The sequence below is a fragment of the Homalodisca vitripennis genome, chromosome X, assembly GCF_021130785.1.
Source record: "Homalodisca vitripennis isolate AUS2020 chromosome X, UT_GWSS_2.1, whole genome shotgun sequence".
In the NCBI taxonomy this organism is placed as follows: Eukaryota; Metazoa; Arthropoda; class Insecta; order Hemiptera; family Cicadellidae; genus Homalodisca; species Homalodisca vitripennis.
The window spans coordinates 87,703,968-87,730,878 of record NC_060215.1 but is presented as its reverse complement, the minus strand read 5'-3'; positions in this window follow the sequence as shown (position 1 = coordinate 87,730,878).

Here is a 26,911-nt window from a genome sequence, read left to right as displayed (position 1 = left end):
AAATGTGTACAATATTTCCGATTCTTTGTGTAGATGTTCGGTATGATTTTCGAAACTAGGTTCAACGTGATTACAGTGTACATCAATTACATCGAACGATCTAAATTTTGGCGTTTTATTTCCTAAATATATCTGATGTGGCTCAAAAATTTCTTGAACGAACCCTAATAAATTTATTATAATTGCTGTAAAAATAATTCTTACTCGTGATTTTATTTGAATTTTGTTAAAGAGATAATTTTTTTCATTTTAAATTTGTTTTTGTCGAAGTTTAAAGATTTATCTGATTGCTTGAATGTTTTCAGATAATTTTTAAAGGAATTGTTTATTTGATCGAAGGTATGATATCCTCTGTTTAAACCATAATATTAAGTTATGTTCTTTTCACTAAATCCTATACAATAAGGAGAACTTTCACTAATATTTATTACAAAATTATCAGAATAAAAACCACTTAAACCAATAAAAAAACTTATTCTTCCTCTAAATGAATTGGATGTTCTAAGTTTAAAACTAATTTAGAGCTTTCTGAAGTCAATTTGAATAGTTTTCATTTTCGCTATTTAATTGGAGAAATTTTTAAAGCAAAAAGATCAGATAAAACTACAAACGTTTGAAGAAAATAAGAAAGATCAACCAATCAGATTGTTAATTGTTGGTTCAAGTGGATGTGGAGAGACAACTTTATTATGGAATTTCATCTACAATAGGTTGATTCCTTATTCAAATTTGTATGTTTTTAGTAAATCTTTGAAACAAGACGCATATAAAAAAATTGCAAGAAATTTTTCAATATTGAGAAGAACTTAAGCAAAAAAAAATCACTTTTTTATAATGCTTCTAAGGATATAGTTTCAGTAAGCGAATGTAAACCCAATTCTTTAATCGTTTTTGATGATTGTTTTTTATAAAATCAAGATGTTATTAAGGAATATTTCTTAATGTGTCGTCATAAAAATATATCTTGTATCTATCTTTCTCAATGCTTTTCAAAGGTTGATAAACCAGTTATAAGAAATAATTTGAATATTTTGTGTGTTTTTAAACAAGATGATCACTATACTAGAAAAATTTACAATAATTATGTTGATTCTGATATGCGTTTTGATCAATTTAATGAGTTATGTGAAAAAATTTGGAAAGAAGACTATGGATTTTTAACAATTAATCTAACTTTGAAACCTAAAAATGGTAAATATTTGAATAAATTTTCTAATATGAACGTGTAATAATCTCGTGCGTTTTTATGTTCCACGTTCACGTTTTTACGTTCCACGTTACATGTAACAAAATTTTCCTAAATAAATGGTGAACGTAACTTCTAAAGAAGCAAAAAAACTTGATCAAATCGAAAATAAATTAATCAAAGAACTTAAAGAACAGATTAGAATTGAAAAAGAAGAATTTATTCAAAAAAATAATCAACCTGTAATATCTGCAATAAAAAATTTTGAGGGCAAAATTGAAAATGTTTTAAATCAAAATAAAAATATGATGGATTTAGTTCCAGTTGTATGACAATACCCAATGATTTTCGATTCTAGAATCTGAAGTAGAAGAATTTCAATTACCAAAATTACCACATTCTACACTATTTAGACCTCGAATCATTGAAGAATTTTTTATGCAAAACATAGAGACAAAAATTCTAGGCATATTGCAGATAAAATTTTTACAAGATAAGGCAATGGATTGATTTTTATCAAAATATGCTAGTTTAGGTGAGAGATTTTTCGCAATTCCAACAGCTGGAGCAATGTTTTAAAAAAGAAAACAGCTTAAGAAATTAGACGCATACAGCTGTAGATTCCGTTATTTATTCGTGATTTCTCAGATTCGTTTATGGTACATTGAACAGTATTTTACATTGAATTTCTGTTGCACCCAAAAGTGAGCTAGAAACCCCATATTCATATCTACTTATATATATATATATATATATATATATATATATTCATATCTACTTATATATATATATATATATATATATATATATATATATATATATATATATATATATATATATATATATATATATATATATTACTTCATAGCTTTGATAATAAGCTATTTTTTTATTATTTTCAGTTCAGTTGTATTTTAAATTTGCATGTGTACGCTTGAATTAGTGAAAAGATTTTATAACGCCAGGGGCGTAAGCCAATTCTTAAAAGTGTTCTTGTATTTGTTTAAGTCATATATAATTGTATCCGGACATGCCACATAAATATGGTAATTAAAACGCTGTAGAAACCAATTGACTTGATCATCTACTGATTTAGTTTTGAAAAGATAACCCCGCCTGTCGTTTTCAGAAGATAATTAAAACATTTTTACAGCCTTTAAACAATTAATGGTACGGAAGTTGGGTATTTCCAACTCCAACCGCTTGTGAGGATTCACAATCTGAGCAAGGTGGTCAGAAAGCCCCGTCCCGACAAGCTCAACATCCAGAAGCCGAGCTATGTTAGTCATAACCCAGCCTATCACATAACATAACATAACAGCTGTCTCAGGTCATAGGAGGCAATACGATTTCTCATATAGTTTCCGAAAATGTACAGGGTTAGCCAGTGAAACGGGAAGATTGAAGATGGCCTTGACAGTTGGAACGTGAGTATTGGGGTTACTAGTGGCCGGCTCCTTTCTACCTGCGTGTCCCGCCATTTAGTTGAGATGGATCGTTGGACGGGTGAACATAGTGGCTACACGGTTAAAGCGTATTATACGAATGGTGAGAGTTTGGTGAAAACACGACGTGCTTTTCGACGCCATTTCAACATACCGCGCAATAGACTTGTTCCTTCGGATAACACAATTCGTTCGTGGATAAACAACCTTGAACAAACTGGATCAACATCTAAAAAACGAGGTGGGAGTGCAAAAACCGTTTGAACTCCTCAAAATATCGCTAGTGTTCAACAAGCAATGCTCAGAAGTCCACGCCGATCTGCCAAACAACATGTTCTACGCCTGGGAAGAACATGCTCACTTCTGTGAGAAGGATTCTTCATCAAGATTTAAATTTTCACCCATACAAAATACAGATTGTGCATCTCTCAAACCAACTAACCATCAGAAACGATTATAATTATGTGAGGAAATGGCCAGAAGACTTGAAGAAAATGTCGACCAAGTAAACAACTTGCGGATGAGCGATGAGGCGCATTTCCACCTCTCTGGTTTTGTTAATAAACAAAACTTCATATACTGGTCGGAGGAAACCCCTGGCGCACTTCATGCTGAAAAAGTGACGGTTTGGTGCGCAATGTGAGCAAGAGGAATCATAGGCTCATTTTGTTTTGAGGATGTCAATGGAAGTGCTGGCTGTTAACTCTGTGGGTTACGTTGCAATGATCCAGACCTTTCTTACACAATTCTCCCATAACTCTCCCATTTTCCAGTGAATGAACACACAATGTTCCAACAAGATGGGGCAACAAGCCACACTGCAAGAGTTGCCATGAATGCTTTGTTTCCAGGTGGCGTCATTTCCCGAAACCGGGATATCTCTTGGCTCCCTCGCTCTCTAGATTTGACAGCCTGTGACTTTTTTCTATAGGGTTACTTAGAAACAAGAGTTTTTCAGAACAATCCACCTAGAACTATCCCAGCCCTAAAACAATGATTTCGGGACGAAATCGAAGGAATACCAGTCAATATGCTTCAAAATGTCATGAGAAATTTCCAGGCCCGACTGCAGCAGTGCATAGATTCCAATGGAGGACATTTTATGGCAAATGTTATATTCGAAAAATAATTTTTTCACTTATTGTACAGTAAACGGCTACCTTTTTTCTTTATATTTATAACCATTAAATAATAAAATTAATTTTCTTAAAGAATTAGTTGCTTATTTAAATCTTCCCGTTTCACTGGCTAACCCTGTATATGATTCGTATTATCCTCGTCAATACCGTGCTCTCAGATAATAAAAACACCCGGATTCTCTATATCTACAGTAGTGTGCACCATATTGTTCTCTTAGTTATTGGATATTAAGCGCATAGCCTTTAATGAGATGAACTGTAAATCCTCCCCTTGCCCAAGACAGTCTAATTATCTGTTACATTTTGGCTACTAAGTACTTAAGTCAAATATTGCCTACTACCTTTTTCTAATGTAAATTTAAAAAACCGCTGCATCGTAATTGAAGGAATGCACTGGTAATGATCAACACTTACTTACACTATTTACTTGTGATATATTTACAGACATCCATTTCTTAATTCAAGCAATGATGCAGTTGACTGCACCTCCACTTCAGTTTACACTCCAATAGGGATGGTTGACTGCTCCTCCAGCCCCATGGACACCTCCTCAATAACGGTTGACTCCTCTTCAAGGACAGTTGACTGCTCCTTCAGGTTCAAGTCCTTGACGCTCTTCAGTAACGATTAACTGATCCTTCAGATCCGCTGACACCTCTCCAGGGATATTTGCCTGCTATTCAATTCTAGCAGACTTTTTTAGCCAGGAATCGTAGATCTGGGACTGCAAAATCAAGTTAAAATAACGGAATTTCAGCCATTAGGGTTACTGTCACATCTTTCTGAGAAGTTTCCTGAAAGAGTGTTGTTTGAGGTCTCCCTTTATTTCAACAAAGACTGTCTTACATACTTGTTCATAGATTTCCAAATCAAGCTACACAGCATCTCTTTACCTCTTTTCTGATTTAGGTGCAAAAACGACTGGATAATGACATATTCATGAGTGAGCGTTTTCTGTCGGCCTGCCCAAGTTATTTATTGCAGTATTATCAAAAAGGTTTAAAATGACTCCTATTTGTACGCGTCTAGATGACACGAGGATACGTCGATTCTCTTGTAATGAAGTGTGTTTATGACATGACACATAAATTCACACCACACCATTACAATCTATAACAAATTCAATGTAGTTACGATTATTTTTTACTGAACATACATGTTTATAAAAACTGAATCTAAAAGCTATCAACCAAATTTAAGCAAATTCAGAGACTCAGTCGAGTTGGATTGATCACAATCAATATTTAAAAATTCATCTTGGAAAAACATAAACAAACAGCAAGTGACCTGGGGCAATGTTAAGACGGCAGACTTAATACTTACTTCAAAACTAATTTCCAGACGTTGAAAAACTCAAATAGCTATTCTAACTGTGATTATATAAATGCCAGACGGACAGAGCAACGATCATTTGTTTGAAAATTTCTAGAACTTTTGTATACACAAGGTACAAATATTAAAAAAAAAATTAATAGCTTGAAGAACTGTTGTTTACGTATGAAAAATAATGTATTGTTATTGCTATTGTTACATTCGCCTATGAAAGCGCTTGGGTTAAATTCCTATATAGTGGCTACAAATAATCGGTACCACATAATTGCTTGTATGATTATTTTACATCTGTTCCGTCAGAGAACGATACATAAATAGCACTTGAGAAGAAAAAAAGAAACTAAAGAAGAAAAATGAAGGCCGTGGAAGAAATAGACATTTACATCAAAAATCTATTCCACCTCCTTGCTGAAAAATCTGCACTCAAGGAGGACATTTTCGTTATTCCTGTTCTAATGGTGATAGTAAAGTGGTGTAAAGACGTACAAAAAGTATGACGGCACTTCTAAACAATATATACCCTCCTGTATTTTAAGTTAGATAGATAATAATGACCTCTCAAGGCCATCGACCTGATGGGCAAGCTGAACAGATTCGTCGAAGAGAACGACCATACCAACTGGTTGGTATCAATATTACCACAAAGACGCGACCTCTCCCCTTGAACCACTTTGTGAATAACGAAATTCGCAGTGTTAACCAAAACACTGTACATGCTATAAACAAAATAAAATTAAAATGTTTTTATTTTTGGCATTTATACAGGCAGTGGTTTACAAGGCATAGGCTTCACCTCTATCTGAAAGGTAAGGAGATGTTTGGGAAATACAATTGTTTTTGAAAGAAAGGGTTACCCTGAACAACTTCTCCTGATCCCATTCAGGTTGTTGGTGAATCTTTCTCCGCGGAAATGAAAATATACCATTCGCAATGGTATGTGTGGGGAGGGCGGTTGACAGGTTGAGTGGTGGTTTAGTGGCTTTTATAGCGGAGGAATTACAGATTGACATACAGACGTTTTACCACGTCTTTAAAATTAATAATAAATCGGAGCGTTAGGACTACTCTCTAAAACAATATATTTCCATTAGCTGATAAATTTTCGTTAGAATAAATAAATGGAGATGACCTTAAGCCTGCAAATATTTTATTATATTATCTTTTCCAATTTATTGGAAATGAAAGTAAACTGGACTGTGATTTTACATCAACCAAACTATAACATTGTAGAAAATGTTTACTTCAATATGATATGTAACAATAACTATTGAATTTAAATTAAATTTATGCAAAAATAGCAATATGAGCCATTTTCAAAAGATAGATTCACTGGACTAGTAGTATATCATGTTTATCATTTCAAATAATCAAACCAAAGTTTTCCGATATGATGCCCTGAATAGCCTCAAATGAAGGAAATTTTTAAGGGGGAAAAATAAATATAAATACTATTATTAACTATATAGTATATAATTGATGCCAATTAAAATCTTTTGTTCAATCAAAGATACCGTTGTCTCAACCACATTCTGACATGTGTGATCTGGTCTTACACTTCCAAGAGACTTCTTCGGTAAGCTTTTCTAATGTTTATGGACTTCAATAGTTGTTTTAATACCTTAACCTTCAACGATTTGCCACATTTTCCTTACTAACAATGACGTGGATTACCCGTCAAATTAAACCCAAGTGTATTTTATTATCTTTTTATGGCATAGATATGGCCACGGAATTTCCATGAAGATGATAGACATTGAAAGGTTACAACATAATAAAAAGTGCGCCACATTGCGGTTGCGTGCACAGGACCTCACCCCATAATTGTACAAAACTAAGAGAGTACAATTCCGTAGATTCGTAAAGCCAAATTGGATACAGTTTATTTAGGAAATAGCGTAATCCAATGATGTATATTAACTTTGTCACAATATTTACTGGTTCTCATTTATGGCCAATTCTATTTTAATGTTGAATTTAACTGTGTAAAACAGACAGTGATCAATGTGCACTAATTGAATTAATTTTATTTTGAAATTTCTTTCCTAAAAGTATTTCATATCATTCATGTATCCATAATATGAAATAATAATAATCTAAATTGATCAAAAGCCATTGTGTTGTTCAGAAAGGATTTGAACTTTAGTTCTGTTACGTTTCTGTTTATAAAGTGTTTTGTGGGCGATTAAAACTCTTTAATCTCAGTAATTAGTGATATTATTTTATTTTATGACAGCTTAGATTCAATAAATGTTTAGAATCTACTCACAGATCTTTAATTGGGTTAGTTGTATTGAAGGTTTAAAGAAATTAACTTGTAGAGGATTGTTTGTAAAAAAACTATAAGATTATTATCTCCATAAGTCATTTTATTAGATCTCTCATTTTAATAAAAAAATAACAAATGTCTGTTGATAAAATAATAGTTTAAACCATGAGTATTATAGGATTAATTGTTGTCAGTTATGTCAAATTTGTTATTGGAAAGCAGTGGTGTCAATTGACTACTCTTCACAGATTAAGGATGCTTTGTTGTCTGAAGGACTTCTTTGAAATCAGAGTACAAACGTTATTCAATAGGTTTCTGCCACAATTTCTTACATTTCTCTTTGCTTGATCCTACTACAGATATTACTTACCTGTCAGTCTTCTCTGATAAATTAAACTTAATATAATTATAATTTTGGTACTTAATATACTATCATACCGTTTAAAAGGGCACTTATTAAAACAGTTATGTGAGCTTATATAAGATAGTAACCATCTGTACTAGATATAAACTCATATATGTGGTCGATATGATTTGTTTAGTGATCATTAAAAGAAAATGCTAGAAAAATGCACTTACAATACAGTATCTGTATTGTGTGTATAAATAAATAATTTTTACAATTCAGTACGTTTTAAATTAGCGTTATCTGGTTTGTTTGTTGGATAACAACAATACAATTAAATTTACAAACTTTATTATTAGACAAGGAATAACTAAGTCCGTTGATTTTACAGTTTTTTATTCTTAGTTTCCGGCGTTTAACTTTCACCTGCACAAAACAAAAACATTGTATATAAAGTTTATATAAAAATATTATATATAATATTTATATAAAGAAGGCTATAGTAACAAATAGGTCAAAACAATCGTTCGGTTCAAACAAAATTTAATATTTACACTGTTTTATGTGGTATTTTATATGTTCACGCAAATTTATAGCTTTAAAGTTACAGATAACAAAAATCTGTAGAGTTAAATTGTTAGGAGTTTGTCCATTGAACACACAAACTCAATCAGGTTGTTCTAGCCGAAAGAAAATTACAAATCTATAATAGATCTATCACATGGCTTTTGCAAAAAATATTAGATAAAGATTAATTTCAAATTTATTCACAGAAATATTTTTATGTTAGCTTTAGGCGAAATGGGGAATACTAATCTAATATCTGATATGTAATGTAATGTATTCTGAGTTCATATAGTTCTACGTAATAGTTATTTTAAGTTTAACCTTAAACTTTAGATAAAAAGTATCAAGTCTATTTTTAAAAGCCGGGACTCGAAGCTACAAAACAATAAACGACAAATTACGCAGGCTAATTCAATTATTATTAAACCTGTAAATACTCATATTTCAAACGTGTATTTCATATCGTGTATTCAAACTATATTTCAAATACAGATGTTTTAAAGTGAGAAGTGCAGTGCCCTGCTTGATTTTGTAATTGTAAACCATAACTGTTAGAAGAGTGGGTGGAGAGTTTGGTTAACCAGACACCAACCGCGATAAGTTAATCTACCTCATACAACACATTATTGTGTATTTTGTTGCTTACAATTTGTAGTCAATTACTTCATCTTCATTACATAACAAAGCTAGATATTTGTGAAAGGGTAGCTGCCAAAACTAATGTACCGAATGGATAAAAAACATGGGATTGGATATCTCTGAGGTCCTAGTAATAATTACACAGTATTTTAAAGTTTACTTCTAAGTTTAATTATGACAAACAAAACCTAGAAGGATGACTTCAAGATGTAAAACTAAAATTATGATTTGCTGCAAAAATAGAATAATAATGAACTTGAATTATATACACCCATGGGATGGGCCTAATGGTACCAATGTTGTATGAAATTCTGCTTACGAATTTAATCATTTAATGAAACTTGAAAACCGACTTTCTTTCACCTTGATTAGGCCCACACACCGCGACACGGCATAAGCATCTTGGCTCGACATTGCAGGGACAAGGCGGGTGAGGAGTAATTCGACAGCAAGATCTTCAGCTACAAAGTTCAAGAGAAAACATTACTGTGAGTGCCAATTAGGTTATTATTTAGCCAAGAATTTAGTTCTAAGAACATCGAAGGAAAATAATACTAACCAGTAACGAGTAACAGGGTAGCGAAAAGATATATATATATATATGTAATATATTTTATAAAATGTAACTAAATAACGGTACAAGACTTTGCTTTGTGAGTAATAGTTTAAAATTGCATATAATACTGTTGTATTTTAGTGACTTTGTCGCTTTGATCCCCAAGAAGAGTATATCCATAATTATGTCTTGGCAGTAACGAAGGGAGTCTTAACATTTTTAACAAGTGGATCTTGAAGTTGATAAGTGCACTTGGCTGCCTCCCTTACCAACGATGGTGATAACTGTTTATGATATGATGAACCATTTCTATTCAGGTTCATGTACCGGAGTTACGGGTGCAGCGCCACGGTAAAGTTTATTTTAATTACTTATTTTGTCGGCTTCTGAACCAAGGTTTGTAATTAATAAATTAAAACGCTATTAACTATAATGGACGGCTTAGATGTTATTAGTGATCAGGAAAGTGTTTTGCAAATTTCTGCTGACCTAAGCTCTAAACTGTATAGTCGCGTCGCTTTGTTGAGATATTGTTTATGTATAGTGAAAGCGATATTATTTTGCTTCGTATTACAATGTTTTATCAAATATTATGTATTGGCATTATATAATTGTTTTTAGTTTTAAGGCAATGCCTGTCTGTTTCCAAATTACTGAACGGTAAGTTTATTTAGGACCTCTTCTATAAATTCATTCAAGCATTTAGAAATGAACAATTTATATTAACCTGAAAAATTCAGGTACGTAAAATACAAAAAAATAAGTTTTTTAATTAAATTGTTTTCTTAATTAACCTTAAAAAGATCACTGACTGCGTTTTAATCTACCTACACAGTAAATACAAGGAAACGAGTGATGGAAAAATAGAACTTTTCCTTAACAAACTGTTTATGGTTATACAGGGTGAGTCAGAAATATGGTAAAACGTGATTGTAGAGCTAAAAATAAGAAAAAAAATGTTATATAAAGGTACGTCCGGAAACGCTCCATTACTGAGTTATGGCTAGCGAAAGATTTTGATTTGTTTTCAGTTCACCTGTTGTAATTAAGTGATTCTGAAAGTTTTGTTCTTACTTTTTAACTCAAATAAGATGGGTATATAAGGAAAATTACCTGAAAAATCAAATAAAACCAACTTTAGAGGTTGTAGTGTGAACAGTTTTTGAGAAAAACGTATGAAATTTGCCAAAAAATCTAATAACAAAAATACCGTCTTAAATGTTTGATGTCGAATAACATTGTTAAATGACCAATCAGGGCCGGATTTACCAGTTTGCCGCCTATAGGCTTAAGATACTTTGCCGCCCCAAAAAGGGGAGCACACCCCCCCCCCGCCAAAAGTGGCTCCGGCGGTCCGGCCCCCCCCCGGGAAAATTTGCATTTTTCAGGAAACAAAATAGTAATTTGGATGGCGTTTTTAAAGCATTTCGTAACAGTTTTTAAGGTATTATAAATTTTTTTAATGTTTAGTCAAATAACGGGGAAATATCGCGACGCGGTGGTTAGGTTAGGTTATTTCACGTTATTTACCGACCGAGAAACACAAAATAACGTGAAATAACCTAACCTAACGCCGCGGCACGATGTTTTAGCTTGATCAACAATTGATATGTTCGTATTCGATTGTGCCGGTGGAACTATATGGAACTGCAGCCCAAATAACACACATTTTAGAAAATGTGTATTTTTTGCAGACTTACACTTACTTGGAATGTTGTTAAAATATTTTCAAATCTTGGAAAATTGTTTAATTTTAAATCAATCAAATGGTTTTGCAAGGTGAAATTAAAAGTTGACAAAATTATTTGAATAACTGGTTTATTATAAGCATGAGTTGAAATATTTAAAAAATAACGTTTGTACATTCTAATACAAGTTCATTGTGTGATTAACAGAACTAATTTATTGTATATACAGTAGGCTATTTACATTTTACAGAGCTTTCTTACGAGCCTTTTTAATTGAGAACTTTTTAATTAAATCTTCATAAGAGAGCTTCTTTGTTAAATTTGCTTCTATACATAGGAGGGGAAAGTGAATTGAGCCTGTTTTCAGAAATGCTTGTCCGTAAGTAGTTTTTAACTCTTCGAAGGCAGGAAAAGCTACGTTCTCCCGCGCAATTAGTTGCAGGTATGCACAAAACTAATTCGTACTGCTATGTCCAAGTTAGGGTAAACATCATGCAACGAGTTCTTTCTCAAAAAGGTAGAAATTCCTTCCAACGTTTTATCTGAGGGATTGTCTATTCCCACCGCACAGTGTTTTTGGAAGTGAATGCACTCTTCAATAAAATCGGAATCTAAGTCATTTTGATAAATTTGATGAAGTTTCGTTGCCTTGTTTCTTAGTTCCTCTTCTGTGATGTTGATGTCTGTTTTGCTGTCACACAATTGAGTCAGGAAGTAGAATTTATCTACAAAGTCACTATAGGCCACTTTTCTTCTCTTAAATTCACAAATAAAGGAGTCTAGAATTGGAAGAAATGTGTTAATTCTCAAGTCATCTCTGCCAGTCAGGTTGACTTCTTCACTCCGGGTTTCGTCTGGCCAGACTTTTCGCTTGGTTTGTCTGCTTGTGTCTTTTCGTATGAATCGTATGTTTCAGTTTTGGTTATCTTCATACCCAATTCCTCGAAATAAGAAAAGTTGTTTCTTTCTGACACAAAAAAATATTCCTCTAGAGAACCATACAAATCCCTGACTAACAAAACGTCAACGGTTCCACTTTGTATAGTTTTACTGACTTTGTGAATTCTATGGAGGGCAGCAGTGCTCCAGAAGCATACCATAAATGCAGTCTCAAAACGTTCTAGATTCCGAGCGATTCCTTGAGCCTCACATCTGGTTGTAGCCTTTTCTGTTGGGTCTTTTGAAATTGTTGTCAAAGCCTTGTACACTTCGTCCCAAGACTCTCGCAAGCTCTGACATGCATCATCCCTAGCCGACCATCGTGTAGGACACACCCTTTTTATAGTCTTATTATATTCTGATAAGAATCATCCATTACACCTATCAGGCACTCCCATCGTTTTGTAGAAGATGTAAAAAAAAACACAAAGTTCTTGAAGCAACATGAAGAATCTGCACGCTTCTTCACAAGATTCAGCAGCAGATGATCCGACCAGATTTAAAGAATGAGCCGCACACGGGATGAATAGAGCTAAAGGACTTTTGTTTTTTATCTTTGCCTGAAGACCATTGTAAGTCCCCGACATATTTGATGCATTATCGTACGATTGGCCTCGGCAGTCATCAATGTTTATTTCCAGATTTCCTAGTTCTCTCATCACACTTTTAAAACATACCCTCTGCGGTATGTCCAAACTGACGGGATGAAGGTAAGAAAATCGTTCACAGGGTACACCGTCATTTAAACATACCTGACTGCAAGAACCAACTGGTCTACATGAGACATGTCTGGGGTTGAATCAAACTATGAGAGAAAAATATTTTGACTGTTTCAATTCTTCACAAATTTCTTGTCTTACATTTTTGAGCCATTAATTCAATGACTTCTTCACACGTTTGGGAAGAGAGATAGTTCGTATGACCACTTCCACAATTACCATATTTTTCAATGTGAGTAGCTAAAAAAGGGTCGAATTCGGAGATAAGCTCTAAAGCCATAATAAAATTTCCATTTATGTTTGATCCAAAGATTTCATCATCGCCTCTTAATGCAAGGCCTCTTGATGTCAAGGCCTTAACGGCCGCTATAACCCTGGCCAAAAACCTTTTTCCAATAATTGGTTTCTTTGTCTAGCTGCTCAGTTAACATACTGCCAACACGTTTCAGAGCAATTTCTCGTGATTTTAGAGTAATGATTGCCGACTTGTGAATTGGTGAGTTTTCGTGATGACTGGCCCGACTTTCACCATTTTTCCAGTCGTTGAATCCGTCTTTACAATCAAACTGGGATTTCTCTTTGAAATTTAATACCAAACAAGGGCCACAATAAACAGAACCCTTGCTTTTTGAGAATGCCATCCACTTTCTGTCCTGAACCTCTCCATTTTTCAATGTTCGTTGAAACAGAGATTTGGATAAATATCGTTTTTGATCCTTGTATTCTCTGACGCTGTTTGAGAAATCCAGGTCGATATTTTTGTTTGAACCCATTTTTTGCGATTGAATCTTGAGTTGCATCATTCAAAACCCAGAAAGCTGGATCTTCGCTGGAACAGCAGGGTGACAGCAGCTCCAACGAAAGGCTTTCAGTGGCGATCTCGTGAGGTATGATGATGTCTTCGTTTAAACTTGCTAGATTAGCTGGTGGATTTGAGCAGCTTGGGCCCAGCTGAAACATTGTCGTCCAGCTGGCGGCCGTCTCGTCAACGGAATCGTCAAGTGCAGGTCCTTCAAGTACTGGTGCACAATCTCTTGTTCTCCTGGCGTCTTTAAAGAACAAATCTAGCCTTTTGGTTTGTTTCAATACACGTTCTTGTTCTTCGAGTTTCTTCTTCGCCCGTTTCTTGTACTCCGCACCGCTAAGCCTCTTCCGTCCATCACTCATTGCAGTTGTAGAGAAGCTAGTAGTAGCCTAAAATATAAAACTCTACGTTAGACCGAATAGTCAGTTATTTGGGAGCGTAATCTGCGTAACTGCCATCCTAGGGGGTCCTGGAGGAAAACGAGATTTGAAAGCTCTTTTTATATGGGAAGAAGGAAGAAGGTCTGGAGGGGCACACATATACCAGCCAAAAGGGGATCTGGAAAAATGTTGGACTTTTTTCTGTGAGAACGCAAGCAAATACATTGTATTACTTACATGAATTTTTATGAGATTTTTTCAATTTCTTTGAGTTTCACTCGCCAAAAAATTTTATTTTGTCTTAATAATGAGTTTTAGAGTACTTCTGTTCTTACTTATCTAAAAACATATGTTAAATATGCCCAAAATATCTGTAGTTTAAACAATTTTCCCTTAAAACTACCAAGTAAACACTCATGATTTAGGGTACCTACCTAACATTCCATGATGTAGAGAGTAACACTCATGAGGTTTATAAGGAGTAATAAGTACAAAGAGCAGCGGTAATAAGCAAGTAAAGTAATTATCCTAAATTTTAATTGGTTCATTGATAACACATACGACCAATTGAGTATATTTTATTAAGGGGGGTGCTCTAACACGCCGCTGACCATGAAAACAGGGCGTGGAATTCAATTGATCACTGCTCACAGAATTAAGTTATCCTAAATTTTAGAGTATTGGTGTATTCCTCAAATGGTGATCTAGGATTGCCGTTTTTTAAATGTTGAAAATATTAAATAATATAGTGTAGGGGACTTGGCAAAAAGTCCAAAAATTAGTGATTTTTAACCGCCCGTTGAAGGCTAAACAGATTTTTTTGAGAGGAAATTAAAAAAATCTAGAACCCCTAGATTGATTAGTTGTCAATAGATTTCCGTAAAAAAAATATTACTTTTTATGAGCACATTTTGTGAGCACTGTTGGAATATGATCATTTGAATTCGACAAGCCTGCAAGCGTGAAATTAACATTGCGCTTATGGGAGCCGACCGGCCAAAGGTTGCTAAAACCGCAATGGTGAATCGCCCCCTTAAAATTAAAGTTATTAAAAATTGTATATATTGGGGACCTCGAAAGGACAGTTGATTTGACAACGACCCACATGTTATTGCAATGGTTACTTGTTAGCTAAAATTTTCCATTCACTCCACTCTTACATCTAAGTCTCATTCAGATTCAATCATACTTACAATTGATTGTTGACTTTAACATTTGAACTAGCTGAATATACAACGAGTCAACGACTTATATAACAACCGTAACCGGCGTAACCGTGCCGCCGTGTGCACAACACTAAACATCAACCACCAACTGACCAAGCGCAGTGTAGTCACTGTAGACTGTAGTGTAGTGTAAATCTGTGGATGTGTGAGTCGTGAGTCAGAGGGTGCGTCTGTCGGTCCGTGACAGCGTCAGGTGACTATCAGCTGAGCGCCAGTGTTGGAGAGGTGGGGGAGGGGCAGGGGTGGGAGAGCTGTCGCGCCAGCCACCCAGGGCTGCCGGCTGCCAGGGGGTGTTGCCAATGTAAATCGGCAGATCGCCGCTCGTTGCGCGAAAGGAAACAAGGCGTTCGTACATATTTTGTAGTAATTACATACAACGAAATAGGAAATTAAAGTGTATGTGTTTCCTAAAAGCTCTATTTATATAACACAAACTTAAAACTCGTATAAGGAAAATAATATTGTATTTCACAAAATATTTCATTTTAATATTTTAATTTTTTTTCAAATCTGCCGCCCCTTAATTTTGCCGCTCTAGGCTGCAGCCTACTTAGCCTATTTAGAAATACAGCCCTGTGACCAATAAACAAATTGTTTTTCCTAATTACAGATTGTAGAGAATTTAATTCTGAAAACAACCATTATAAATAAAGTTAAACTAAATGTGTAAAAAAGGTTATGATATTGACTCCTCACATATCACACTACACCGCAAACTTTTGCTGTTTATAATAAGGAATGAGTATCTGATTGGTAACAGCTGGTGAAAAATAAATATTTAGTTCAAAATTTTATTTTTAAATACAATAAACATCTACAATCGCTTTAAGTCTCACCGGAAGATTAAAAAATGATGCTCTAAATGACCTCCATTGTTCAAAAATGCACGTGTTTCAAAGTGTCTTCTCATCAAGTTCAAAAACTCCAGGTGTCTGCTTAATGGTTTCTATTCCATTAGAAATGTTTAATCGGAGTTCTTCAATGGTATCTATTGGGGAAGAGTAAACTATGTTTTTAAATATCCCCAAAGGTAAAAGTCCAAAGGATTTAAGTCCGGTGATCTTGCTGGCCATGAAACATGTCCACCTCGGCCTATCCATTGATTTGTGAAAACTCTCATTTAGGTGTCCACGAACAGCCATAGAGTAGTGCGCTGGTGCCCCGTCATGTATAACCACATGTTTTGGTGCAAATGCAAATGCAGAGATACATCATCAAGCAGGTTAGGTAGCTCGTCTCTTAAAAAGTTCTAGTACACCACGCCATTAAGCCTGGAAAGAAGCACACATACGACAAAATGATCTGCTAAGATTCCAGCCCAAACATTTACTGAAAAACTGATGTTGTGGGCGATTAGGTTTGATAGCATGAGGATTTCTGTCTGCCCAAATGTGGTTGTTATGGAAGTTAATGATAGCTGTTCTTGTAAAGTGAGCCTTATTGGTAAAACAAAATTGTATTTAAAAAGTTTGGATCAGCACATTTTAAACAGAAGCCATCGACAAAAAAAAAACATGGGGAGCGTATTAGTCTTGTGGCAAAAGAGTTGCTGGAACATGGAGTTTCTTGAATGTGCTGGAAGTGGTATGGGTGTGTAAACTGGTACTCGTGTAGTATTCTCCGAATTACTAGATTGGCTGACATTGAACTGTAGTGACAATTCTCTAGTGCTCTTTAGGATAATCAGAAATTTCATTAAAAACAACTCTTCTAATTCAACAGTCCTACATGATCGGGCGATTCCTGCATTACTATGCTCCGAAGACTTCAAAGAACCTGGTTTCAGATAGGCGTTGATGAATAGTGGCAAAAATCTTGCGCTTGGACACCTGCGGTTAGGAAAGTTCTCTTGCTAGACAGACGTCTTGCTGAAGTACTATTGCAGCGTCCCAAACCATACATTAAAATGCATGTCTGCTAATTCAGAGTTTGAATACACATAAATACTACCTTCCATTTTAATAAATGAAACACACAAAACAAAATCGCTAATAAAATGGATGGAACTAACTGGTTAAAATACTTAACTCAAAGCACATAGTATCTTTACAGTTTGTTGTTTTGTTCAACAATGAGGTGACATACGTCATCTAATAATAAATTTCCCAGCTGATATTTTATTATTTAAAAACGTTTTAAACAGTTGTTGTTTACATAATTAATTATTACCAGCTGTTACCAATCAGATACTCATTCTTTATTATAAACCAGCAAAAAAATTGCTGTGTAGTGTAGTAATATGTGAGGAGCAATTTCATAAACGTTTTTTAACACATTTTAGTTAACTTTGTTTATAATGGTTGTTTTCAGAATTTAATTCTCTACAATCTGTATTGGGAAAAAAACAATTTGTTTATTAGTCATTTAACAATGTTATTCGACATCAAACATTTAAGACGGTATTTTTGTTATTAGATTTTGGCAAATTTCATACTTTTTCTCAGAAAAATGTTCACACTACAACCTCTAGAGTGGTTTTATTTGACTTTTCAGGTGATTTTCCTTATATATCCATCTTATTTGAGTTTAAAAAGTAAGAACAAAACCTTTCAGAATCACTTAATTACAACAGGTGAAACTGAAAACAAAGCAAAATCTTTCGCCAGCCATTACTCAGTAACGGAGCGTTTTCCGGAACTTACCTTTATATAACATTTTTTTCTGATTTTTAGCTCTACAATCACGTCTTAAAATATTTTACCATATTTCTGACTCACCCTGTATAACTAATAAGAATACAAATGTGTGTTGTGATTTACTGGTTCCCATATCATCAGAAATTATTGTAATGTTATTTGTAGATTTTACTTAGGTAAGTAACATTCCGTGGTTGCAAGTTATCATGTAGAAAAAGATATAACCACCATCTAATCTATGAATATTTAGCCTTCCTGGCAAAAATGATTCCTCGAAGCAATATCCGAGCAAAAAAGGGGTAAAATTATGCTGTCTTTCATCTTAATTTATTTTACTTAATTTCTTTTATATAAAGAAAAATTGGGTATAAATGTTACAGACGGCCAAGGAAACATTACGCTTCAAAGGCAAAATTGATAAATAAATTTGAATTTTAGTATTGCTTTCAAATAGTGCTGCTTAGCATTCCACCAGTTTTGCCGGTAGTAACCAATACACAAAGTTTTAGTATGGAAAGATAAATTATTAAAACAATTATTACATTAAAAAATGAAATTTGGGCTACTAAGTTCTTTCTTACGCTAACCGATACGGGTTTTCAGATAGAATTTTCAAGACTGGTGAATAACACTGTCCAACACGTGTGCTTTAAGAAGGTTGTAAACATTTACTGAGGTACTTTCAGAGCCCCTAACAACCGATATAAATATCGTGTCTTATCAGTTTTCATTGACTTCAAATAAACATCAACGTGGTAGCTCAATTCTTTTAGTCACGTTGTAAATGTTCCGGCTTATTTCTCCTAAAATACGTATTCTCCTACAATATGTAAAACCTTTAATAAAGCTATTATATGTAACGCTTCTTTTTTTGTTTTTATTATAATGGCGTTATAGTTACTGAAGATAATTCACTGACATTTCTAGAAAACTCTGTTACGTGCGCTAGCTTTCACATAAGTTGTTTTTTAAATGTTCGTAATTAAGATTCTATAACACGTTACATCTTTTTTCTGTATATGTAAACATTATATTTATTGTGTTTCTACGTGTTTAAGTGAAATACATGTTAAATGTACGTAAATGCATTATTAAAAACTACAAAAATAATATTGAAAATATTTCTTATAATAAGTTACCAACTGTTTTTACTCGCGTTGAGCTATAACGACTGGACCGATTTGATTTAAAGTTTTGGCATTTCTTATTGTTCCTTAAATAGTTCAAGTTTAGAGACAAATCAGATAAAGTGTTGGCCTGAAACCAAGTTTAGCATGCTGAGAAATGTGACTTATTGTAACTTTCCAATATACCTATTTAAAGGCTAGCCATGAAAATTCATATAGTATGGCACTAGTTGATTTTACTTACTAATAAATGTGTAATAAATTTATTACTAGATTTTAGACACACAAAATATCTTAAAATCTAACCTAGTGTATGCAATATTTTCTGTTAGAGATGATCTTTTGCTGATAGTTTAGTTATGACAAAAAAACAATAATTTAAAAAATGATATATTTAGACAAAATTTTGTATAATTATTGATAAATCTATTCCTTGCCACTAATCCTTTACTTTAGAAAAGGAATGATACTGTCACTTATAAATGTCATAAAGAGGAGAAATTGATATACCTCTAAGTGTAATATTTGTCTATTCAACTTACATTAGATTCACATTATTTTAAATGGTGTGATCAAGCTAATTGATATTAGCGATATCTCTATGAAAATAATGTTTCATACCTGAAAATCAATGCACAATATTAATAGCTGTTAGGTTATCAAATGTTATGCAGGTGAATATAACGCTGAAAAATGTGACGTTATTGTTTTTAATTTGATTTGTGGTATAACACAAATCATTTTATATTTGGTAACTTCTCGCTTAATCATAGCAAAGGTTTTTGTAGCTTTTTACCCCAGTAAAATTCAAGTAACATGACTAATTTGTGGCAGTACAAAATACTGATGAAGTCACGTTGTTATTGAGAAAATGATGCTGTCTTCCTCAAAAATACACAGAACGTTCTAGTCTCAACAAAAAAGATTCATTTTTTAATAGATTTAAAAAGGTTTTCATTTGTGTCAATGTAGCAAAACAAGATAGATAAAGTATTTCAAAAGATATAGCCAGACGATTTACATTCCACCTTACTCTTCCAGCTCACCACCGGCAATCCCTTCCGGCAATATCTTCATCCTTCCGGCAGCACTTCACCACATCATAACACCTTGATCGCTCTCTATGACTTTCGCTACCATTGTGTGTTTATAGCAATACATACGATACACGAGTTTATCTTCTTTCCTCCTTTTTAAGTCAAGAGGTTCTTCATTTCCGAAAGTTGAATTACATTTATTTATATACATGTACCCTATCAATTATTATTAAGTACGTCCACATTCAACAATTAATTTTTCACGACATTCGGCTGGTTGAAATAAGAGAGCTTGTATAGCATTAAAATTATACAAAACTTTAACATATACTACATTACTAATTCGCAACATTTTATTTAAATCAAATTATGTATATGGAACAGTTCCCTTAATGTCTAATTCCCCAATACTAGAAATGTTAATACCAGTAAGCCTATTAAATACACTCGATAACACGTGAAATTAGAGCTAAATACAGAACATTGTGAATTTTTAATTCAACAAAATGTGGCTCCTTTGAGAGACCTTTTGCAACTTAATAAACTTTCTCCTGAATGCACTTATGCTGTTACGTACAGTATAATCAATTAGTCGATATGTAAGGAAATTTTACTAATCACCAGACAAAAAGTAACTCTGTCTATGATATTACATAAATTGGTGGTGGTTTCAAACGAAATAATGAATGAAATACCTTTATTAAAGAGGCGGAGTTAGGGCTACCAATACTTAACATACAATACTTGAATACAGACACATGTAAACTTTTAACATACCTAATTTTTATGACAAAATCTACAATAAATATATCTATATTGTAAATCTATGATATCTGCAAGAATACTAACTTTCTCACGAGTGCTTCATTTACGCCTATCAAGGACTGTACAACATCTTGGACTCAATGACTTGGGTTCTTGACATGCCGATAATACGTTGATAGTAAATTTATTTTCAACATATTTATATATGAACTCTATCTGTTGCAAAGCCGTTTCATTGGTAAAGCACATATCGCTTCATTCGGGTTCCCACTCCTTGTAGCAGTGCTTGAAGTCCGAAACTTGAACGTTCTTCAGGTAGGCGGTCACATTTGGTTTTATGTTTTGTATTTTTTTTTATGATATCTTCTGAGATGGCTTTTTAGCTTGGGCAAGAGGAAAAAGTCACATGGACTCAAGTCAGGAAAGTTGAGTAGTTGAGGAACGACAGGAATGTTTTTTTTCTGGTTGAAGACTCCGTAATTGAGAGTGCAGAGTGGCAAGGCACGTTGTCAAGAAGCAGCATCCAATTGTTTTTTATGGCCGGTCTCACTCGCATGACTCTTTTATACAGCCATTAAAGGACTTCACTATAAACGTATTAATTTACATTCTTTTCATGCAGGCAAAAACTCTTTATGATAACAGCAATTGGAATCAAAGAAACAGTCCAACATGGTTTTGACTTAGGATTTCCTCATTCTTGCCTTTTCGGAAGAGGTGAATTGAAGGTGTGCCATTCTTTACTCTGACGTTTTGTTTCTGGGTCGTACTAAAAAATCCAAGATTCCTCACCGACCTTATATAAAATCAATGCCTTATTTAATTCATCTCAAAAGATATAAACAAACTACCATTCTCTAGCCTTTCTATTGAACAAACCCATTTCTTTTTTAAGTCTTCCGTCAAAACACTAACTTAGATGTATTATCATACGGTTCACTGTCATATGGTCCTAATCAACATGTTCTGCATTCATTCTTGTAGTAAATGAACAATTAAATACTGTAAAAAATGTTGATATACCTAAAATGTGACTACTTGAATAATTCCAGTCTGCAAAAATGTTCTTCCAAGCTTTCAAAACTTTCCACGTTTTGAGATTATCAGTGCACACATTGCTTTAAGTTTTATTAACTATTTTTGTTTCGTATGGTATTATGAATTATAGTATAATTATATTATAATTAATACAAATACAATTATTATGCCCTTAATAAATTAGTGTTTTTTTATAACAAAGGGCCGGGGCCAGGTTTCCTGGGCCTGTTAGTTTCCTCTCAGCCATCCGGCTTATTGTGCACCGTCTTCTAGGTTTAAGCTGTGTCAAATCCCAGCCCTTTACAAGGCTACGAGATCTTCTGAACAACGCTTACCTGTTCCAACCCCTCTTTAGTATACCTAAGAAAACCTAGGAACCTTGAACGTTTGAGTTGTAATGCCGGACATTTAAATTATCTTTAGCGGTGCTCATCCCTATCAAAAGGCTGCCAGCTGTCCATGGTTCTTGGATTAGGATCACGCCTATGTCGTCAGCTAAGATCATCTGGGAGAGTGTTGCCGTAGCTGTTCTGCTGTGGTGAAGGTTTATCTGGAGTACCGCTGCTATCTATTGACCGTTGCCGGCTTTTCTGCAGTTTGAAAGTAATCCTGTTCCTAGACCGATGGTCGCATCGATAGTGTTCAGCTTCTTCAGAAAGTATTCGGCAACGTGAAGGACTAGGAATGCGCCGTTGGAGCTAGTTTTCCTTCCAGCAACAGTCCATTGGTCCGTTTCAAGGTCATTCTGGCGAGGGCTTCGAACAGCTCTTGCTTGCTCTCCACCTCGATAGTCATGGGGATGAAGGTTCATACCTTACAATGTTGACCAGGCTTTTGGCTGGGTCCATATTCAGCTGAATTTCTTCAAAAGGACTCAGCTTAGTTTCTGTGTTGACACATCCGAACAATATCGCTCCACCTTCAACATGACATCTGGACATCCTAACGTTTTTGTCGTTGAAGACGCAGTTGCCCAGCACTTTATTCGGGTTGTTGCCTTCATTCATCGATAGCTTTACTTCCGGGTGTTCGAGCCGGACAATAGCCAGCTTTGCCTGTTCTTCAGGTGTCAGCTGCGGTCGTGGCCGCTTTACACCTGCATAGCTTGGGGTTTGTTGTTTTTTGACTGGTTCAGGAGAAGTTTTACCTTGATCTGGGACTACGATAACATCCAAGTTCCCTTCGTTGTGTGATTTTACCAGAGCTCGGTTTCTTCTTCCCACCTTATCTGCCTTTCTTTCCGGGGGATTATCGGCTCACCTCTAGCCGATGTTATGTCGTTTAATGTGACATAATAAGATTTACTATTCAACCATGAATCATCAGCTAAAGCTTACATATAATTAGTGTAAAACAGTTCATTTCCTGAAAATATACATAAAATAACCATATTTATAAACTAACCAATTAAGTGATAAAAACCTTCATGTTAGAAGTGAAAGAAGATTACTGTAGGTTCTGAAAAATGTGGATAGTACATCCGCATCCCCAGATGAATTTTACAAACGATTTCTTTACATGTTCTATCTTTTTCCTTCTGTTTAATTGTAATATCCTTGAATATTTTTTAATGGAATTACTTTTTTGAAAATGACTTTTTCATTCACAAAACACCTGCATGAATAGCAAAAAGAAAGATTTCACCAAAGTTTGCCCTTTTATTACAGTAAATCCTACTTAACTATGCCTGTACATAGTGCTTTTGATGACGACTACAGAGACTAACATAAAATATATTCTTTCTCTTACTTCTTATCAAGTACATAATATATGAACTTAAAAAAAGGCCCTAAACTCTTTCTTGTGTAGTTCTGCAATTAACTTTCAGCATGAATAAAATAACTCATGGTTATTCGTTGAATTATAATTTCTTATTATACAATGTTTCAAAGCTTGAACACCGGGTGAAGTATTTTTAAACGTTAAAAACCAATTATACCTACTAGTAAAAAACTTCATATAAACAAACTATGTTATTTTTCTGCTCCAGGACAGTATAAGAAACGTTTCCGACTAGTTAATAACTGTGATACAGCTAGACATTTGTTGGCATTCATTACATACATTAGTCATCGAAAAGTAAACGCTATCTCTCTGCACTTCAAGCGACGCCACTGTTCTATAACGAATATCAGTTGACCAGAAAAACGTACAATAAACCTGGAACTATTCCGTATGACCCCTAAGTTAATATAATAAATAAGATAGATGACGACATCTCTGCACTCCATTCGACATCGCTGCATCATTTGAATCCAAAATATATACAACAAATTATTCTCTATGACCACTAAGGTAGGTAGTGTTAGAAATTATATACATGACTTCATTTTTGCATTTCATCACGCATTACTGCATCATATTTATTCATAATATAAACAAATTATTCCCTATGATCCCTAAGATAATGTAAGACATTAGACAGATAACTCAATCTTAGCACTTGATCACACATTACTGCGCCCATACGTACTGTAATATGCCCGTACAAGAAATGGAATTTCGAAACATTGCATAACACACGAAATCAAATGTTTCCGATGATTTAATAAGTGATCTGACAAAAATTATTACAAAGATGATTTTGTACTGATATTACTATGTATATAAATGATGGAACTGAAAAAATAATGATATTGGCAACTTAACTTGTTATTGATTAACTATTTAGCCCAATGAGACGATGAAAACACTACTTCACCTACATTACACTATATTTGTAGTTAGGTGTATTTAACTTCGAAGCGATATAAATAATTCAAAATCTTGTCATTGGTTTTGGATCTCTTCATACGAACTTGACTCGAGATTCCAGGTGTCTAGTCTGTGACAGCGTCAGAATCCAGACGTTTTGTAGGAATCGTGATTAAATAATAGTGGTTAAAGTAAAACAGTCATAAAACAGAGTGATGGTTACCCAGTTTCATGATTTGCCCAGTGACTTACACACATACATGGTCCCATTTGAATAAACAGGGCAAACGTAAAGTTGGAAAGTTTATAGCAGTAGAAACAAGACTGATGATACAGGCAAGACATTGTGAAGAAACTGACCACTTACAGCTGATAACAGACTGTTAATCTCCTAGTGAAAGTAAACAATCTAATAACTCAGCCAATGAAATAGCGGCCCCAGCGCCTTCCACTGTCAGACTTACCCGACCCTGTACAAATCAGCCAAGTATTGTTTCTTATATCAGATCTCTTGTAAATAGGGTTAGCTTAATCAATAGTGAAATGATTACCGTAAGTTTATTGGTGTGTAAGAAACGTAGACAACTATTTTTGTCGCTTTACTTATTGTAACAGGTTTATACAAAATGTAGAAAAGATAGTAATAGTAAAATAAATTCACATGGAGTTCTACTGAAAAAGCAAATATTAAAAAATATCATCAAATTATTGAACATCTATTGCAACTCACGTATTGGCATCTAAATATAGTACATAATGAACTCAAACAAAATATTATATTACTTAGCGAGCAAACATTTTTAACTGCCAGATAGATAGATTAAAGGTTAAATTAAATAATTTAGTAGCAGCACGTGCAAGAGACGTATTACTTGAAGGATATATTGGTGCTATCATAGAATCTGTAAGGTAAATAAATTATGAAAAACGTTGATGATATTTATGAAATCAATTCTTGAATTCAGTGTAGAATTTGAGCTTTCTGAACATAATAAATAGACTGCCCGATTTATAAATATCTGAGAAAATCAATTCAAAAATCACCAAAAGTATAACGTTAATTTAAAATTTTACAGGCTTTCAGTTTCAAATACGTTTTTCAATCCCACAGACTAATGTGAAAGTTGTTCAATTAGTATTATTAGATATTTTAACATGTATAAATAAACTAAATGATAAGCGTTTTGCTGTTTTACCACATTTTCCCACCATATGGACAATTATTGACATGTAAAGTTAATGACAAACAAGAGAATGCCACATAATTAAAAACTAAAATAATTCCACACAAATAAATAGTACATATATATATATATATATATATATATATATATATATATATATATATATATATATATTTAGAGTTGCCATACGCGTATGTGTAGGTTTATATACATGACCGTTTGTGTGTGTATTTAAATTCCATTCGCTTTAAATATTCTCACTTTATATACAACCATCTAGAACGCAAGGAAAATAGCATGTGGCATATTGCAGAGTTACTGTTCCCCACGCTTAGCTCTTTGTCAAACCTAATTATTTAAGTGAGGCATTTTCTGTATCTTAATTATTTAAAAAAAATCTGTTCCTTTGATATTTTTGGCTTGGCTGGAATATTGTGGGATTTTAAAGAAAATAAAAATGTTGTTCCAGAGATGCTTACAAATAACAAGAACAAGATAAAAATAAATTTATTTATTTATGTTTATGTTTGCCCTGTCTGAAAACCGAAGCGTAATTAAGTTACTTTTTAACTACTTTCGTCGTCTTAGTAATTGTTTTACATTGTATTGTGTTATCTTTCTGTATTAAAAATATTTTTACCGATATCCAATCTAAAGTTGCATAGCAACTGGATAAATATTTTTGGTTTCATCTAATAATTTTTCTTTAATATAGCACATTTTATAAACTTGATATATTTTTCTAAAAGTATTTCTGTAATTTACTGCATTAGGGGAATCAAGTCAAACACACATTTTTTGCAGCATATAATTCTACATTATTGTGACTCATCACTTTTAGGATTCACTGGTCCATTGGTACATAATTACGTTCATTAAACTTCATAGACAACAAACGAATGTATTATGTGCCCATCGTACGTTTTTGAACAAACATCGTAAATTCGTTGATCCACCTGAACTTATTTGTTGGTTTAGATCTTATCTTTAAGAAAGAAAATCATGTATTGAGAATGATTTGATGAAAGTATGCAAACTGTAGTTGGTATTAAAACATTTTTCTATGTTTCGAATCTTAATCTCTAGTTTTCTAAATTTTAATCAATATAATTAATCAATAATATAAATATGATCTCTCATGAACTTCTGGGTGTTTTGGTTATAAAACTAATTAGTGAGCCGGGTCAAATTCTCGTG